This window comes from Brachycentrus maculatus, unplaced genomic scaffold (genome assembly GCF_059751285.1).
Source record: "Brachycentrus maculatus isolate JH-2025_06_01 unplaced genomic scaffold, ASM5975128v1 h1tg000157l, whole genome shotgun sequence".
Classification (NCBI taxonomy): domain Eukaryota; kingdom Metazoa; phylum Arthropoda; class Insecta; order Trichoptera; family Brachycentridae; genus Brachycentrus; species Brachycentrus maculatus.
The window spans coordinates 878,335-897,708 of record NW_028280910.1 but is presented as its reverse complement, the minus strand read 5'-3'; the positions used below and the strand labels follow the sequence as shown (position 1 = coordinate 897,708).

Sequence of the window (19,374 nt, the reverse complement as noted above, 5' to 3'; positions counted from 1 at the left end):
TTTTTTCAATGGGGACATAGACAAATATAAATACGAAACGTATTAAAGGATAAAAAATATTTTATTAATAATAAACCCTTCTAAAGTCTTCCCACTGATAATAATAATAAATATGTATTTAAAAAAAAAAACAGCTCCTACCCGCTCTTCATCTTTCAATGTCCCAAAGCCACAATGCACCGAAACACGTGTCACAATGGATTTCAAGAAACAGTGGTGCATACCAAGTGAATAGATTGATATTTCCACCAAGAGTTTATTTTTAAAACCCTATCCCTTATATCAACTGAAAATATATAGTGCCTTAATTTGGAAGTGAATGCGATTCAAATTTTTGATAAATAAACATTTTTGACATCTCAATTTAGAAAAAGAAGAATAATATGGAAGTTTGACCGTCAAAGCTTGGCTAAGTGATCACTTTACACACGTGTAACATTCACCAATTCTACACACGATTGGCAAACCACACAACTAATTTTTTGGAACTCCTAGATATATTAATCCAACTATTAACACAGTACATGTGACAACACTTTGAGTGTGTCCAAATACTTGTTCACATAATCTAGATTATGTCCAATTACAGGAGTTATTTTCATATTATTTTTTGACATATCATTAAAGATGGAGAAGAATATGGAAGTCTAGGCATTTACGGCTCAATAAAAAGCTTATTTTCATCTCACCAATATATGTCTGTAGTGAAATTCCAGTGATTCAAGAATAATGTTTCAAAATTAGTTCAAATAAGTATATAGAACTTCCAAGAGTTTGAGTAGTGTGGTTGTCAATAATGGGTAGAATTGGTGAATGTTACACGTGTGTAAAGTGATCACTTAAACCAGCCTATGACGGTCGCCAGCCCCGTAAATGCTTCCATATTCTTCTTCATCTTTGATGAGATGTCAAAAGATACACTTCATGTGAGTTTACAGCCGCCATCTGTGTTGGAGTACTCCAACATAGTTTTGGAAAACATATTTTATACACGCTACACAACTTTCAAATTGTAAGAGATGGTGAAAGCAGAATTCAGCTAAAATGTGCGGCGTAAATCATAGCTCAAGGAGCGCTGTTTTTTGTAGAATAAGAAGGAAGTTAGGTACAAGAGAGGGGATAAAATTTATTCCACCGCGCACCGCTTATGAGTGTTTTTCTTACGGAAACGGATCCTGTGAAAAATTGCGCGAAATTTCGGAAATTTTATATCGGGTCGATGGAATTATTTTTATATGTTTTTATATATAATTTGCTTACACGCGCCAACTGCTGTATAGCGTTTAATTTATTCCAACAGTATGTCGTAATTTATCATAATGTAAGTTCAGTGTTATACATTTTTAATTTTTACTGTATTTATGTATATTTTTTGGGTATTTAAAAAAATTAATCACTTGTTTAATATCACATAATAAGTTTTATTTCATAACACATGACTAAATTTAATTTTGTTTTGAAATAAAACTCATTAAGTGGTAGTACACAAGTGTTATTTTTTTTAAATAGTCAACATATCATTCCACAAAGTTAATGATGAAATCAATAAAAAAAATTGGGTCATTAAAGGCCAAAAATGTATTTTATTTTCTATTTTCATCCAAATTTTACCATTTTCATTTGTGTTTTTAACACGATAATAATCGTAAACCCTATAAATACATAGACTTCCATATTCTTTTTCGTCTTTGTTGAGATATCAAAATGTACATTATAAATAAAACACTTGTTTTTCACAACTTGAGTATTATATTTTAACGACTAGTTTCGGAAGCTAAAGATGTTTCCATCTACGGGTTTGAATAAAAACTGTTATATTCAGAGTGTGCTAGTTTATAATCGAACCCGTAGATGGAAGCATATGAAGCTTCCGAAACTAGCCGATAAAAAATAATACTCAAATGATAAAAAACAAGTGTTTTATTTATAATTTATAATGTCTTATCACAAAGTAAATGGCGAAAAAATAAATATAAAAATGAAAAAAAAGTAAATACTTAAAATTATTAAAGAAAACAGTCGTTTTTTTACCACTTGAGTTTATTTTATGACGACTTGTTTCAGAAACTAAGCTTCCATCTACAGGTCGAATGTTTACATTAGACCTGAAAATAGTAGCTAAGCTTCTGAAATTGGTCGTCATAAAATAAACTCAAGTGGTAAAAAACTAGTGTTTTCTTTAATAATTCCAACATGTCTTACCACAATGTCAATGCCGAAACAATTAATAAAATAACTACTTATATACTTGTTGTCTTATTGTACAAAGCCTTCCAGCAAACACTTTGCGATGTGTGAGTCTAGAGTACAAGGAGCACAAGTGTATATAGTACTTCGTCACCGAATGTAATCAATACGACTGATTCGATCAGATATTATCTGCGCTCCCATCTTCCTCCTTTGTGGGAAAATAATGAAAAGAGTTGATGGTGAATTACGGGAGCAATCAGTATCTATCGGCAGAATGTCTCGGCCAATCGCGTCCCGGAATTAGGGGGACGTTCAGGCAATTGATGACTTCTCGACTAGGTAAAGAGAGATTTCAAAGAAAACACTAGTTTTTTAATACTTGAGTTATATTACAATGATTAAAGAAAACACTCGTTTTTTACTACTTGAGTTATATTACAATGATGAAAGAAAACACTTGTTTTATACTTTTTGAGTTATATTACAATGATTAAAGAAAACACTTGTTTTATAATACTACTTGAGTTATATTACAATGATTAAAGAAAATACCTGTTTTTTAATACTTGAGTTATATTACAATGATTAAAGAAAACACTTGTTTTTTACTACTTGAGTTATATTACAATGATTAAAGAAAACACTTGTTTTATACTACTTGAGTTATATTACAATGATTAAAGAAAACACTTGTTTTATACTACTTGAGTTATATTACAATGATTAAAGAAAACACTCGTTTTTTACTACTTGAGTTATATTACAATGATTGAAGAAAACACTCGTTTTTTACTACTTGAGTTATATTTCAATGATTAAAGAAAACACTCGTTTTTTACTACTTGAGTTATATTACAATGATTAGAGAAAACACTCGTTTTTTACTACTTGAGTTATATTACAATGATTAAAGAAAACATTTGTTTTTTTTACTACTTGAGTTATGTTACAATGATTAAAGAAAACACTTGTTATTATACCACTTAAGTTTTATTACAATGATTAAAGAAAACACTTGTTTTTTACTACTTGAGTTATATTACAATGATTAAAGAAAACACTCGTTTTTTACTACTTGAGTTATATTACAATGATTAAAGAAAACACTTGTTTTTTTACTACTTGAGTTATATTACAATGATTTAAGAAAACATTTGTTTTTTTACTACTTGAGTTATGTTACAATGATTAAAGAAAACACTTGTTATTATACCACTTAAGTTTTATTAAAGACTACTAGTTTCAGAAGCTAAACTTCCATCATTCAGGTCTGGATAAAAACTAAAAGCTTCTGAAACTAGAAGTCTTTAATAAAGCTCAAGTGGTATAAAAACAAGTGTTTTCTTTAATCATTGTAACATGTCTTACTACAAAGTTAATGCCGAAACAATTAATAAAATTCGAGTTATATTCATTTTATTTCAACAATTAAATGAAATAAATCGGTAGTGTAAAGGCGAAGGGGTATATCTGTCTCATACCAAATTCGACAGGAGAGCAAAAACAAACTTGTGAAATTATATGTACAAATCTTAATAAAATTAAATAAGTATTGCAACTACAGCTATATCCTTTTGCCAGATTATGGAATATACTATTTTTGACATCTTGTAGAACAAACTTAGAAAATGAAAAATTTGACAGATATACCCATTTGCCATTACACTACCGAAATATAACTCAGGTGGGAAAAAACATGGGTTTTATTTTAAATTTCAGCATCCCTTACCACAAAAAATGCCGAAACAATAAATAAAATAGGTAAATGGAGGTTTAACGCCGCAAGGAGTCGTGAATCCTGATTCAAAAGAATACGAATTAACTAACCACGACGCCACTTCACGAAGGGGTAGGCAGAGAGTATAGGACGCCACACCAATCGTCTTTGCACCTCACATTCCTATACACAGGACCAACCTGCCGATGGTTATGCCTGTAGGCCATAGCTACCGCTATGTTGAACAATATCTCATTGGATATTGATCTGTTCCACGTGTCTGAAGGAGTTTTCCGAAGCGGGATTCTTCTACACCTTTAGCAATAGTATTCTTGCTTATTTTCTATTTTTGTTAATATATACGGTTTAAATTTAAGTTTGTAATGTGTATATTAACATTAAATAAATAAACAAATTGAATTTGAAATTGAAAATTGAAAATTTCCTCATACTAACCCGACAATTATTTCGACTCTTGACCTGACCACTTTATTAAGTATTTTAAATACTTGAAAATGGTCAAGTCAGACCATTTTTTTTGATCTTTTAAAGAATATGTAAAAGACGTATAAAGGTACCTCAACTTGAGATTTTTTTAAATATAAAGGAAGATGGAGGTCTGAGCATGCAAGGTCTTACCACCCAGCATTTGTCAGGCTTAAGTGATCACTCTACATACTTGTAAAACGTTCACAATTCTGACATTTGTCCTTCAATCGACACCTTCTTTCATATGCGAGTTCTCGGCATCTTCTACGGTCGAGTTGAGTAAGTGAGAACTGAGTAGTGTTTGTCAATCGTGGGTAGAATGTTACACATATTTGAAATGATCACTTAAACCAGCCCACGACAGGTCACAAACCCTTTAGATACCCAGATTTCTATGACCTTCATCATCTTTGTTGAGATATCAATGTAAACAGGTAGGCTACGAAATCCGATAAGGTATGAAATTAGACCCATTAACGATGCAACTTCCTGATACTAGAAGGTTCTATTAATGTTAAGAGCTTCCTTGAATCTATTTCCTGTGAAAACGGAAGAGGAAATTCTCCCCCCCACCCCTTTATATCTCTACCGACTAATTCAGAAACGAAAGTTTATCAACTCGACTCCTTCAGATTTAATCTATTCATTATTTTATTACGTCTTTATACTTATTAATGTATGGTACTACGAGCATCTGGGTAAATGTATTATTTTGAAGGAAACTGAATTATATTCTACAACATTTTGAGTGTGTCCAAATAGTTTGAGCGTTCACAAAATCTGGATTATCTCCAATTACAGGAGTTATTTTCATATTATTTTTTATCATGTGTGTGATTATAATCCAGGATTCGGACCTCACATACTAATAAAAAGAGTTTCTGCTCAATAAAAAGCTTATTTTTATCTCACCAATAGATGTCTTTAGTGAAGTTCTAGCGATTTAATAAGAATGTTTCAAAATTGGTTCATATCTACAAAACTTTCAAGAATTGGAGTAGTACGGTTGTCAATAATGGATAGAATTGGTGAATGTTTCACATGCGTAAAGTGATCACTTAAACCAGCCTACGACGGTCGTCAGCCCCGTAAATACCCAGACTTCCATATTCTTCTTCATGTTTGATGAGATGTCAAAAAGTAATATGAATTTTCTTAAGAGAGCATACATACGTAAACAGATGTATATTAATAATAATAATAAAACCCTTATCCGCACCCCAATGGTGCATAGGGCACTGTGTCATATAAACGCAGTGTTATCTTGATCGTTTACACATGAAGGAAAGGTGATCAGCCCTCCGCTTCAGGTACCAGTCCATGGTAATATTGAATAAATATTACAGTGAAAAAATCACTTATATTTTATTTTACCCCCCTTGGGAATCGAACCCGGGACCTCCTATATTATCCGGGGATGTATATTATCCTCACAGCAATTCAAATCGGTACGTTAAAAGTCCAAAATTTCTTCTTCTTTTTGTGTCATATCATGTCAGGACCCCCTGACGTCACTTGAGAGTAGTTCTAAACAGCGCCTGGACAGTTCTCATCCCCTTCCAATCTCGCATATTTTAAGATTCTCCAATAAAAATAAAACTGCTCGAATCGCTCTTCAAGAGAACCCAGACGGAAGACCACATCTTGGAAGACCTATAAAGTTTATTTTAAATATGCTTCTTACCTTGTGTTTTCTCATTTATTTCTTTTAAATATGCTTCGTGTGCCTATTTATTATACCTGTTTATTGTTTTCATATTTTGCCATGTATTAGTATTAGTTTCGGTTATTGAAAAAAAAACTTTTTTGTTACTTTATTATTTGTGTTCCAGTCTTGTTAGCCTAAATCCCATGTCCCAAAATGAGAAATAGAAATTACTTATCGGGAATATTATATGATATGATTTATGTATGTAATATGTTTTGAAATAAATAAAGCGATGGCGAGACAGCTGCCAGTCCACGTCACATGAGACAGATTACCGAAAGGACAGATCCGAGGATCTATAAGAAGACCGAGGAAAAATTGGCATGATCGAATATGTCAAATACTTGAAAGCAATCAAGAGTTGGAATTATCAGCGGGCATGTATGAGGAGACGCACGAATGTGGAAGAAGCGAAGAATGTTTGCTATGATTGAAGAAGAGTGGTGTGACATATTTTTTCTCTGCTTACCCCTGCGAGAAGCATCGTGATTGTTAGGTTAGGTTAGGTTAGTGCCAAATGCACCATAGGGTAGAGATAAGGTCCAAAAATACTTTTTGTGTGGACATAAAACAAAATGTATATTCGCTTGAATTTCGATGAAAAAAAGTTTTTTTTCAATTTTTTTAAATTACCTACGTTCAAGTGACTCTGAAATCTAGCTACGGTTTATGCAATACCGCTTATCGTGACCCTACCCAATGACTTCAATTTTTTTAAGTTTCATAGCCTCTGCCTACTTGTGAGTGGATTTACTCTTTATGTTTGAAGTTACTATAGTTTCATGTAATTAATCAGTGAAAATTCTAGGCAAAAACACATTTTTTTTCATTTAAGAAGCAATCAAGCATTTATATACGATTTGAAATTATTTCAAAAGTGAAAAGTTAATTCAGATGAAAATTTGAATGGGTTTCTCGCAAGTCATCAGTACCTCATTTTCTCTTAGCAAAAAAACATGTGATGAAAAAACGATGAAAAGATTCTAAGGCGTTCGCGAAAACGTGGCCATTCAAACAGATTTAGTATTCAGAATTTTTTTCCTTGAGATCTTTCATATCAGCTACAAAGGATTTGTTTTTACTAAGGCGGGAGGTAGGTCATCGAATCCTTCAAAAATGAGTGCCTACTCATATTAAAATATTCATCAAATAAAGTGAAGCGTCACCAGTTCTAAAATTTTATTTGATATATCGCTCACTCCTTTCACCAACGTCATATATAAAAAAAAACTTAATTTTTCATGTGATCGTTTTTTTAGTTTAAAAATATAATATAACGTATTAAAAATAAATATCAAGCCAGTTATTGAATTTTTACTGTGCATCAGATCTTTTTAGGTAAAACCTGAATGTTTTTTTTTCCATTTGAAAAATATTTAGTGTATTTAAAAAAAAATATTTAAACAATACTTTTTCTTCAAAAAGCAAAAATAATACTTTCTGCCCTGTAGCGGGCAAAAATTAAGTTTAAAAAATGCCGCTTTTGCTGGAAAATAGTACATTTTTAGGCATTCCGACAATATGCACAACTCAAAATTGTCGATTTTTTATATATGACGTTGTTGAAAGGAGTGAGCGATATATTTGTTGGTCACGCAAAGATAGATGCACGATAAAAAAAATTCTATATTTTTTACTATACAAGTTCAAACCAAACCTTCAAAAAAATCTAAATACCATATTTGTATCTGGTGAAACAAATATGGTATTTATGATATAATTCAACTGCAAGACTAATTATAGATTAAAATATATAGGAATAAAACTATAGTTGTACATACATTAATTGATTCGGCAGTCACTTTTTGATAATATGTACCCATCTTTCACCAAAATTTTACTTGGTAAAAACCACTATTTCTTAAAATGTATTGTGACATGTGTTTCAATGCATTCTTTTACACGCTAATTATCGGCACCATCTACGGTTGAGTTGAGTAAGTTTTTTTAATTATCGGGTGTATGATTCTTTACGAATTATTTTGTATACTAGGACACGACTGAAAACATTATTTTAAATATGATCAAACTTACAACTAATTTGAGCAGTTATTTTATTCACAATACTTTGAGTGTGTCAAATCTCTCTGTACAAATCTGGTAACTGGCGTGCTTTTTGACTACTGCTGAAATATTTTATTGATAAGCATTAGGAGTTGGGAAAAGAGTCGAAATGCGATCTCTCAGAAGAATGTGTGACAAAACAATGTATGAAAGATGTTCGAATAGTGAAATACAGAAAGAATGCAAAGCTGAGACAAGCATTATAGATAAAAATTAATAAAGGTGTGTTGAGATGGTTTGGACATGTAGAACGAATGAGTGAGGAAAGAACGGTTAAACAAATTAATGAGGCGAATATAATTGAAAAAAAGGAGCAGAGGATGTCCGAGAAAAAAAAGAAACACGATCAAGTATGCCAAATACTTGAAAGTGGTCAGGTTAGGAGTCGAAACAATCGGCGGGTATGTATGAGGAGATGCATGAACGTGGAAGAGGCGAAGAATGTTTGCAAAGACAGAGTGGTGTGGCGTTCTATTCTCTCTGCCTACCCCTGCGGAGAAGCCGCGTGATAGTTAGTGAGTTTTTATTGTGAAATGAAACTCCAATTTCAGCCTCACAGCAACGCCGGGCCGGGTTAAACATTAAATAAGAAATTTGTGAAAAATATTCTAAATATTTCCATACAAAACAAAAATATTTAATAAAAGAAAAAATTTATATTTTTATGTACCAAAACCATTATTTATAAAATTGCTAAAGTCATTTGCTTCTTCATTATGTATTCTTATAACACTTTCCAAATGTTTTTCCCTGTGTTCAGAAACAACGAGAGCTCTTTCGGTTATAACGTGATCTAACAAAGGTTTTAAGAAAGGGTACGTAATCATAATATCATCAAAAAATTTACTTAATCCCGCCTCGCATTTATGTAACCTGGTCTTCAGTTCCGAAATTCCTTTGCTCATTTCATTAGACTCTGAAAAGAGATATTCACCTTCTTTTTTCAAGCCTAAGATACGTTTTCTGAAACTAGATTTTAGTTTTTCATTTTTAGAATTACCTAACGCTTTTTTCATGTACCAAATTTTTTGACGTTTTTGCGTTGCATTGATCGCAAGTTCCTTTTGAAGGTTTTCACTCATAAGTAGCTCTTTCAAAATTAAAAGACAAGGCATTGATTTGAGTTCGATTAATTGTTGCCACTTTTTCAAAAGACCTTCGAGTTCATTGTGTTCAGACATCTTTTGGTATATATCACTGTATTGAAAAACGTTTTCTCGAAACATAATTTGATAAGGATCATTTTTTTCAGAATAATTTGGTTGAGTTTCATGTGGAGTTTTACTTTTTTGATTAGTGATGTTTTCTGCGTAGTTATTTTGTTGAACGTTATTTTGTGAGCAATTAGTTTGTACGATAAATTTTTGATCAGTATCAGTTTGTTGGGTATTATCTTTTTTTAAATTGTTGTAGTTTGTAGGAACTTTGAGGCAGTTACTTTGACGAGGATTATATTGTTTACAATTGGAGGATCGTTGGGTTGTATTATGGTTGTTATTATTATAAAGATCGTTTTGATGCATGGCATTATTTTGTAGGACGTTTTTGTCTGTAGATATAGTTTTCTTTAAAAGATTTTGATCAGAATCAGTTTCTAAAAGACTTTGTTTCAAAACAAGTTTTTGGTTGATTTGTTTAAAATCTTCATTATCGTGTTTTAGCCGTGTATCTGGGACACAGTGGAGCATTAAGGATAAATTAACATCACGCATTTTTTGATCTTTATCTAAATCCAGTTGCAAGGTGTTGACTTTTATATGCAACTGAATTTTCTTAGCTCGGGAAGCATACTTCAGGGTATTCAAGGTACTTTCATAAGTCAAGTCAGTTGGTGCAATATTTGCAACCATAACCGTGCGACAATTACCACCGAGTGAGTTCTTCAAAAGTCTGGTGAGTTTGGATTCGCGGTATGGGACATACTTCGATCCGTTCGTGAGGCTGTTTAAGCAATTGCCAAGAGCTAGAAAACTCTTGTTGATGATCGCCGCTTCTTGATATCTTTGTCCAGTACAGCAAGAACACGAGGCCCTTTCACAGCCAGCTAAATCAGTCATGGACAATTTTGCGATGTTCTCACGATCGATATTGACGTATTTCATTTTGATAAATATTTGGCAGACAGCGTGACTTCTGGAACTAGCTTCATTTGCTGCGGTCGGAAACTGGCTTCGATTCATATTACCTTTATTGATAATTCTTATCAATTCTTCGGCTGTCTTTACAGTTGGGTGATATAAACTCGATATAACAATATCTTCTTTTTCATCTTCAAATATTTTCAAAGCCTTCGAAACCCTGAGTAGGTCGTAAATATTTTCATTGTATATTTCTAAATACGATGCGCTGATTTTGAAATCTCGTTCTGATTTCAGGAGATTAACGTTATCGAAGAGTTCTTGGATAGTCAGGTACACGACTCCAGGACTATTTTGTTTACCAAACATTGTGTGCGTTTTTCCCGTACCAGTAGCACCATAGAAGAACACAGAACAATTAAAACCATCAAGCAGGGCGCTTATCAAATCTTTCAGTGCCAAATTGAATACATCAGCGTTTGTGGTACTTGGATTAAAAACCCCATCAAATATAAATAGTAAGCCTTCGTCCTCCTTACTCGTGGAGTGATTTTGATGACCAGTTCCATTATTCTTTTTTGTTTTGTTATTTAAAATTAAGCATTTGTTGTTTATCGCTTTAACGACAACCTCATGTTTAGTTTTACGTTCCTTCTCATGTATTGGTCTCACTCGGACAACAACTTTTAATTTGATAGGAATTGAAGTATTCTTCTCTTTGTCTATGCTGACATTTTGTGGAGTTTGTTGTATATATCGTTCGTTATCTTGAGAACAATATCGGTTCATCTCTATGCTCCACGTTGATGTTTCAACGTGTGAGCTTTTCCAAGAAATTAGATAACCTGAAAAACACAATTGAAATTACAATGTCTTGTCCACAGCCCACGTAAATGATTCGAAACCAACCACAATATTGACATAAGTGCTTACAAATAATAACATTTTACTTGTAAATTTTGGTTTAAAATGAGCCATATTTAAATGTTACTCATAATATTATACATGTGTTGTCACAATCTTTCATCATGTATTTTATGGACGACTAATGTTTAGATTACAATGCGTCAATCTGACATATTTCAACAATTTACAAATAATTCCATACATTTTTCAAAATCGTAAAAAGCAATTAAGTAGGTACTTGAAAAATTATTTAAAAGTTCTTGTATATTTGAATTGTTTTGTTTTTAATTATTTTCGCCGATGTGTGTCGATATTTTAATAGATGATGTTTCTGTCGGCATTGGAGCGACATCAAGACGATGCGTTTAAGAATTAAAAAAATATAATAACAAAATTCCTCCTTTTATTTAATTTCCGTTTTACTTGGTAAATACCACCTTTTCATAAAATTTATTGTGACACGTGTTTCGATGCATTCCACATCATACGGTGTTTAAAAACATATATCAAAATGGATTTTTAAAAAAATAGTGGTATTGACCAAGTAAAACTTAGATTAATAAATGGATAGATATAACAACAAAGTGCTACGCTTATCACAGTCTTGCATTATTTTCTTATATCACATTTCGAACATCCATCATACGACAGTTTATCAAATTATTTGTAAAGAGTCTTATGATTTATTAAATGTCACATGTCAAAAATCAAAAGACAAAAAAGGTCTCTTCTGAAGTGCAGGGGGGGGGGGTATTACTCAACTACATACTTGCTGTAGTTTCTAGGACCAATCAGGGGGAACTTTAGGATAGGGGAAGATTTCTCTCTCAAATTTCCGATATTCACCTCGACGTCTGGTACACCCTGGTAACTACAGAAACTGCGTTTGAGATTGGGTTCCTACCCCTGTGGATAACATAGCCTGTAGGCTGGCGAACACGTAGGAAAATTGGTAATAAGATTAAGAATGTGAAGAATGCTAAGAAAAACCACCGAGCCTACAGAGAATGAAAAGCCATTGAGGGTGGGCGTGTCAAGCTGTGGATGGAATCCAATGAAAGAGAAGAAAATGGAAGATTATAAAAAGTTATTATTATTGTCTAAAGAAGATAAATGAATGTGAAAGAGGCAAAAACAGATTGGTGTGGCGTTTGATTATATCTGCCTACCCCTTTACTTTGAGCAACGTAAGCACGTGTAGCATATATTTATATATATATGTATATAACGTGGTAATATTTTCCTTTTGAAAATTAAGTGTAAATAATATGTAAAGTGGGTGTATAATAATAAAATAAACAATGTGTTGCTTTGTAATTAAAGAAACGACAATAAAAGTTTATTCTTAATTAATCTTTACAATAATTTTTATATCTATATGATTCTGACAGTTAATAATATTATCGGAAGTCTTTTGTTTTCTTCTGAGTGACGCATGCGACATCTGGTGGTAGAACTGTTTTATGTAGGTACTATTTGTAAGTACTTAATAAAATGTATAGGTAGGTACCTAGTTATTTTATTACATCTCCCCCCTTGGGGAAGAAAATTCACAGTTAAATTTTCACTCGTCCTCCGGATCATCTTCTTGTAGTAAAGGGACTGGTATAAGTTTAGTGATATGATAAAGTTTTTTTTTTTTTTTTCTTTTTTCTTTTTTCCCTCTTTTTTTTCTTTCTTTTTTTTTCTTTCTTTTTTTTTCTTTCTTGTTTTTTTTTCTTGACCCTTTTAAAGTAGACACAGTTTTTTTTCAATCCATTTGTTTTTTTCTTTTGAATTCCTTCATTTTTATTCTGATCTCTTAAAGTATCTTCTAATTTAACCAAATTTACAACTTTTAATTGTTCATCTGCATTTTCATTCGAGTTTAATACTGGATTCCTACTTAGACAATCTACTTCTAAATTCTTCTTTCCTGGAGAATATTTTATTTTATCTTTCGTAGAAGTTTTTTCTACTTTATTTTTATTTTCATTTTTCAAGCACTGTTTCTGTGTTATTTGTATGTCTTTATTTTTATTCTGATCTTTTAAATTATCTTCTAATTTAACCAAATTTACAACTTTTAATTGTTCATCTGCATTTTCATTCGATTTTAATACTGGATTCCTGCTTAGACAATCTACTTCTAAATTCTTCTTTTCTGGGGTATATTTTATTTTATATTTTGTAGAAATTTTTTTCACATTATTTTTATTTTCATTCTTCAAGCACTGTTTCTGTGTAATTTGTAAATCTTCATTTTTATTAATCTTATCATCCTCCTTTGTTTTAAACCAGCACGTTGCTTCAGAGTGATATCGAGTTCCCTTATTTAAATTTTCACAAATCTTACATGGACTTTTATCTTTAATTTTATCACTAGTTCTTAGATTTCCACGTCTTCTTTGATTATCTTCTAATCGTTTTCTTTGATCATCTTCTAATTTTTCTCTCTCACTCCGAACATATTGTAGTAATTGTTTTAATACATCTAATGTTTCATAATCCATTTCCATTTAACAAAATTGTCGTTTTATAACGTGGTAATATTTTCCTTTTGAAAATTAAGTGTAAATAATATGTAAAGTGGGTGTATAATAATAAAATAAACAATGTGTTGCTTTGTAATTAAAGAAACGACAATAAAAGTTTATTCTTAATTAATCTTTACAATAATTTTTAAATCTATATGATTCTGACAGTTAATAATATTATCGGAAGTCTTTTGTTTTCTTCTGAGTGACGCATGCGACATCTGGTGGTAGAACTGTTTTATGTAGGTACTATTTGTAAGTACTTAATAAAATGTATAGGTAGGTACCTAGTTATTTTATTACATGTATATATATATATATATATATATATATATATATATATATATATATATATATATATATATATATATATATATATATATATATATATATATTTATATATATGTATGTATATATATATATATATATATATATATATATATATATATATATATATATATATATATATATATATATATATATATACATTCCCAAGGCGGGGTGAAAATTAATATTAGTGATTTTACAATCTTATATTTATTTAATATCACCCACCGCACATATATTATTATGCACAAGAGTGATCACATTGTCTTCATGTAAGTAACAATCAAGACAACATAACATCAATACGATGCAGTTCCCTGTGCCCCACCGGGTGCGGATAAGGGTGAGAATAAGAAGATATAAACGTATTATTTTCAAGGTTCTGATAAGTTGTTTTTTTCTTATATACCTGTATTTCATTTTGAAGGATGTCTTTAAAATTATTCTTGAGGCAGTAATGAATTTTCAAATTCGTAATATATAATTTTTTACAAAAAATGCCGCATTTTACTGTGTACAATACAAAATATGAGATTGAAACGAACCATATTATAGATATCAATTTTATTTTTGTTGCATTATATTACGAAACGAATATATTTTTCGTGATAAAATAACCTTATTAAATTTGTAAGAAATGAAAATGTTCTCTAAATAATAAATTTCAGCTCTCTGGCAAAAAAAGTCCACAAAAAATTAATGTATCTTTGGGTCTTATGGTTTATCTATAAAATATTTCCGATGTTGCCATCGGGAAAACATCACATGTAGGAGGTAACCTTATTTTATGTTCAGGGGTGCACGTCCAGTTTTTATATTGTCACGAGTTTATTATTATTCGGCCATACTCCTATCACACTTCTTGCTCCCCTGTTATGTCAGACGTGATGGTACCTTCAGGACACCAGGCGTTCATAAACGATATATGGATTATACATAAAGTATGAAAGAGAAACATAATGTAGGGGTATTTATTACTTTTAAAAAAGAAATGGGAAATTCAAACTGATATTTTTTTTCTTTTATTAATTAATTCGGCAGTCACTTTGTGGTGAAATCTATCCATTTTTAATTAATGTTTTACTTAGTAAATACCACTATTTCTTCAAATCTACTATGACACGTGTTTCAATGCATTCGTGTTTGAAAATGATGCGGGATGTATCGAAACACGTGTCACAGTAGATTTTAAGAAATAGTGGTATTTACTAAGTAAAACATTCATTAAAAATGGATTGATTTTTTGTCATTTATGTATTAATTTTAAATCAAACACAGATTTTTCGAGTCTACTTAGTTGTATTTTATTAACAAAAACACATTAACAATGAATACTGTTACAATTGTTTCGCCTTGTTAGGGCATTATCTCTACAAAATCACCTGGGTGGCTATATCAGCCACCTTTATTGATTTGGCGTTTAATTTGTAGAACTCCATTTTAATTTATGTATTAATTTTAAATCAAACACAGATTTTTTGAGTCTACTAAGATGTATTTTATTAACAAAAACACATAAAAAAATTTGCTGTGAAAAGAATCAAAGAAATGTGGGAAAAAAACTGTTGTTGAATAATCCACTGCCTACTATATTACAAAAGATAGCGCAGGGCGTTGTATAAGAGTATCTTAAGTTGGAGACATCCAAGATGGATAGTTTTACGATTTACGTACCACGCAAATAACATATTCAACTAAATATACCTACATATTTTTAAAGTTCGCAGCTATGTGATTCTTAAAAAAAAAAAAGAAACATTAATCAACTCAATAAAACCAAATTTATTGAATTTTTACTTGGTTAATACCACTATTTCTTAAAATCTATTATGACACATCTTTCGACGCATTTTCAAACACCGGTACTTCAAAAAGATGCGAAACGCGTCGAAACACGTGTCACAATAGATGTAAAGGAAATAGTGATATTTACCGAATGAAATTTAGATTAAAAGTTAACAAATAAAATCACGAAGTCACTGCCATATCAATAAACGGAACATTTTTTACACTAAAATAGTTTTAAATAAGCTTACGCTATCTGAAATAAGAGAGTCAAGTTGTAATAGAGTGGGGAATATAAAACTTTAAAACAAAAGTTCGCGACACTACAAGGATACCAGAAATCTAAATACTTTTAAATACGACGTATTATTAATCTACCAGATATTATAACATGCGTTTCGATGCACTCAATATCAATATCAAACTCCATGTAAAGATATTAAGTGCTTCGAAACACGTGTCAAAATATGCAGTAGTTAAATAATCAACACATTAAGGGGTGATTTGAGCGACTACAACAAGAGGTGAGAAAAACAAAATGTTAAATGAGCTCTAATAAAGACAGTTGTACAGTATAATGTCAAATTATTTTTTGACATCTCATCAAAGATGAAGAAGAATATGGAAGTCTGGGCATTTACGGGGCTTACGACCGTCATAGGCTGGTTTAAGTGATCACTTTACACACGTGTAACATTCACCAATTCTACCCATTATTGACAACCACACTACTCAAATTCTTGGAAGTTCTATATATATGAACCAATTTAGAAACCTTGTTCATGAATCACTAGAACTTCACTAGAGACATCTATTGGTGAGATGTAAAGAAGCTTTTTATTAAGCAGAAACTCTTATATTAGTATGTGAGATCCGAATCCTGGATTATAATCACACACATGAGAAACGCCAGAAAATACCATTTTCATTTTTATTATTAAGCTTATAATTTGACCAGATAATTTATTTACAACATTTTGAGTGTGTCCAAATACTTGTTCACAAAATCTGGATTATCTCCAATTACAGGAGTTATTTTCATATTATTATTATTATTATTTTTTTTTAAATAATATGAAAATAACTCCTGTTATTGGAGATAATCCAGATTTTGTGAACAAGTATTTGGACACACTCAAAATGTTGTATAATGTCAATATAAAAGCTTTTTAAATTTAAGTTTTACTTAGTTAATACCACTATTTCATAAAATCTATTATGACTCGTGTAATAGTACGTTAACCTATTTAAATATTTTAAAATAAATTCTCGAATAATTTAATTTTCAGTTAGGTGGCACACTTTATTGGATTGAAAGAAATTAAACCAGAAAATATTCTTATTTTACGTTTGATATTCATACATCGGGTTGCCTTCCGTTTGATCTTTTCTTTTGGGAAATATCCAAAATGTATTCCTCGCAACAATAAAATGGAGTACATAATCCAACAAGATAACGTTCGCTTTCGAGCTGAATTTCCATACAAAACCCATTTGGATGAGGGAAGTTTTTTTTAAGAAAATGAAATATTATTTATATGATACAGAGAGTAGAAAAAATACGGCCATGTATTAAAAAAAAGGATGTAGATAGCTGGAAATAAAAAATAGAAATTTAATAAATGTGAAAAGGAAGTAATTCATGTAAAATATCGCGCTCTGCAGTGCAGCAATTCGTATGGATTTGTTTCATAAAAAATAATCTCTTTGATTACATGTATTTTTAATTGAAGTTTTACTTGGTAAATATCAATATTTCTTAAAATATATTGTAACACGTGTTTCGATGCATTCCGCATCATTTTCAAACACCGCATGTGAAGCAAAGACTTTAAAAAAAATTATACTTATGTTTAACGTAGATTGCCGATGTGACCGTGGTGTTAGTTAAGAAAGAACAGTAAAACAAAATAATGAGGCAAATATAGTATGTAAATAGAAACAGTGGATACCCAAAATAATTCAAATACTTGAAAGCGGTGAAGTCAGGAGCCAGAATAATCGTCGTGTATATGACATATATCGTTGTCCACCTCTGTAATGTAGTGATCAGCGCGTTTGGCTACCGTGCTGGAGATCCCGGGGCTCAATTCCCAGGGGAGTCAAAATAAATATGGGTAATTTTCACTCTCGTATTTATTTAAAATCACCCTGGACTGGTACAAGAAGCGCAGGGCTGATAACCTTGCCTTTATGCGATTAACGATCAAGAGAACACTTTCACTCGCTACGATGCAGTGCCTTTGCACCGGTGGATGCGGATAAGGGTAAATATGAATAAAAATAATAACGTATGAGGAGATACATAAATGCAGAACAGGCGAATAATGTTTTTTTAAAACAGAGTGGTATGCCGTACTATTCTCTCTGCCTAACCTTGAAGTAAGGGGTTTGATGGTTGATTAGTTAGTTCTATCAAATTTTATCAGCTACTTAACTAACTAACGAACTATCACACCGCTTCTCCGCAGGATTAGGCAGAGATAATAGAACGCCACACCACTCTGTCTTTGCAAACATTCTTTGCCTCTTCCACGTTCATGCATCTCCTCATACATATCCGCCGATTATGAAGACTCCTAACCTGACCACTTTCAAGTATTTGGCATACCTGATCGTGTCATGTTTTTCTTGGTCTTCTTCTGCTCCTTTTTTCGAATTACATTCGCCTCATAAATTTGTTTTTGCCGTTCTTTCCTCACTCATTCGTTCTAGATGTCCAAACCATCTCAACACACCTTTCTTAATATCGAATTTTCAACTAAAACTATCGAATTTGATCAGCTAGTTCGTAAAATTGAAGCGCCATCAGTGAGAAAAATTCTATTCAATGAAAATTCACCTTAATATAATTAAAGGCACAATTCTTTCCCAAGGTAAATTCTAAAGGATTTTAATATGAAAAAGAGAGAGCAGGGGATGTTTGATACCCTTTGTTGGTAAATATATATATGTAAAAATAGGCAGTGTTGGTTTAAGAGGGAATATTCGTAAACGAATCATGGCGCGGTTCAGGAATTCTGGGCAAAGGAATTTCTTAGGTTCGGCCCATTTCACGCATCGCCAGTGACCCGTGAAGAATACACACATTTGTGTGATGCGAACACACGTGTAAAGAGTTGTGTATACATGACGTATGCTGTGTTATAGCGGTAAACACATCAGGGGATGATTTGGGCGACGGCAACAAGAGGTGAGAATAAAAATATATTGGATGAGATCTTATTATGGGTTGTACCGTATAATGTCAATATAATTTAAGCTTTTCTAAATTAATTTTTCATTGGTAAATACCACTTTTTATTAAATTCTATTATGACACGTGTTTAGATGCATTGCGCATCATTTTCCAACACCGTATGATGCAGATAAATGGATAGAAAATGGTGAAAATTATGCGGAATGCATCGAAATAGATAAAAGAAATGGTGGTATTTGCAAAGTAAAACTTGAATCTAAAATGGATAGATTTTACCACAAAGTAACTGCCGAATCAATTAATGAAATAATGTAAGCTATTATAAATATACATTTCGTTGTCTTCTATGCTATTTCTATGCCTGTTAATTTATAAAACTTATAATCAGATTTAAG

The 19,374-nt window shown here is 31.5% G+C and overlaps 1 protein-coding gene and 1 long non-coding RNA gene across 4 annotated transcripts in view; both read right to left on the bottom strand.

Moving 5' to 3' along the window:
- Sema1a (semaphorin 1a) overlaps positions 1–19,374 on the bottom strand; it is a 615,492-nt gene that overhangs the window by 307,604 nt on the left and 288,514 nt on the right. The gene's annotated exons all lie outside the window — the stretch shown is intronic.
- LOC148308564 (uncharacterized) lies at positions 10,565–11,313 on the bottom strand. Its single transcript, XR_015837662.1, has 2 exons — positions 11,180–11,313; positions 10,565–11,091 (listed from the first exon to the last, which is right to left on the bottom strand). It is a non-coding gene; the product is annotated as an uncharacterized LOC148308564 (long non-coding RNA).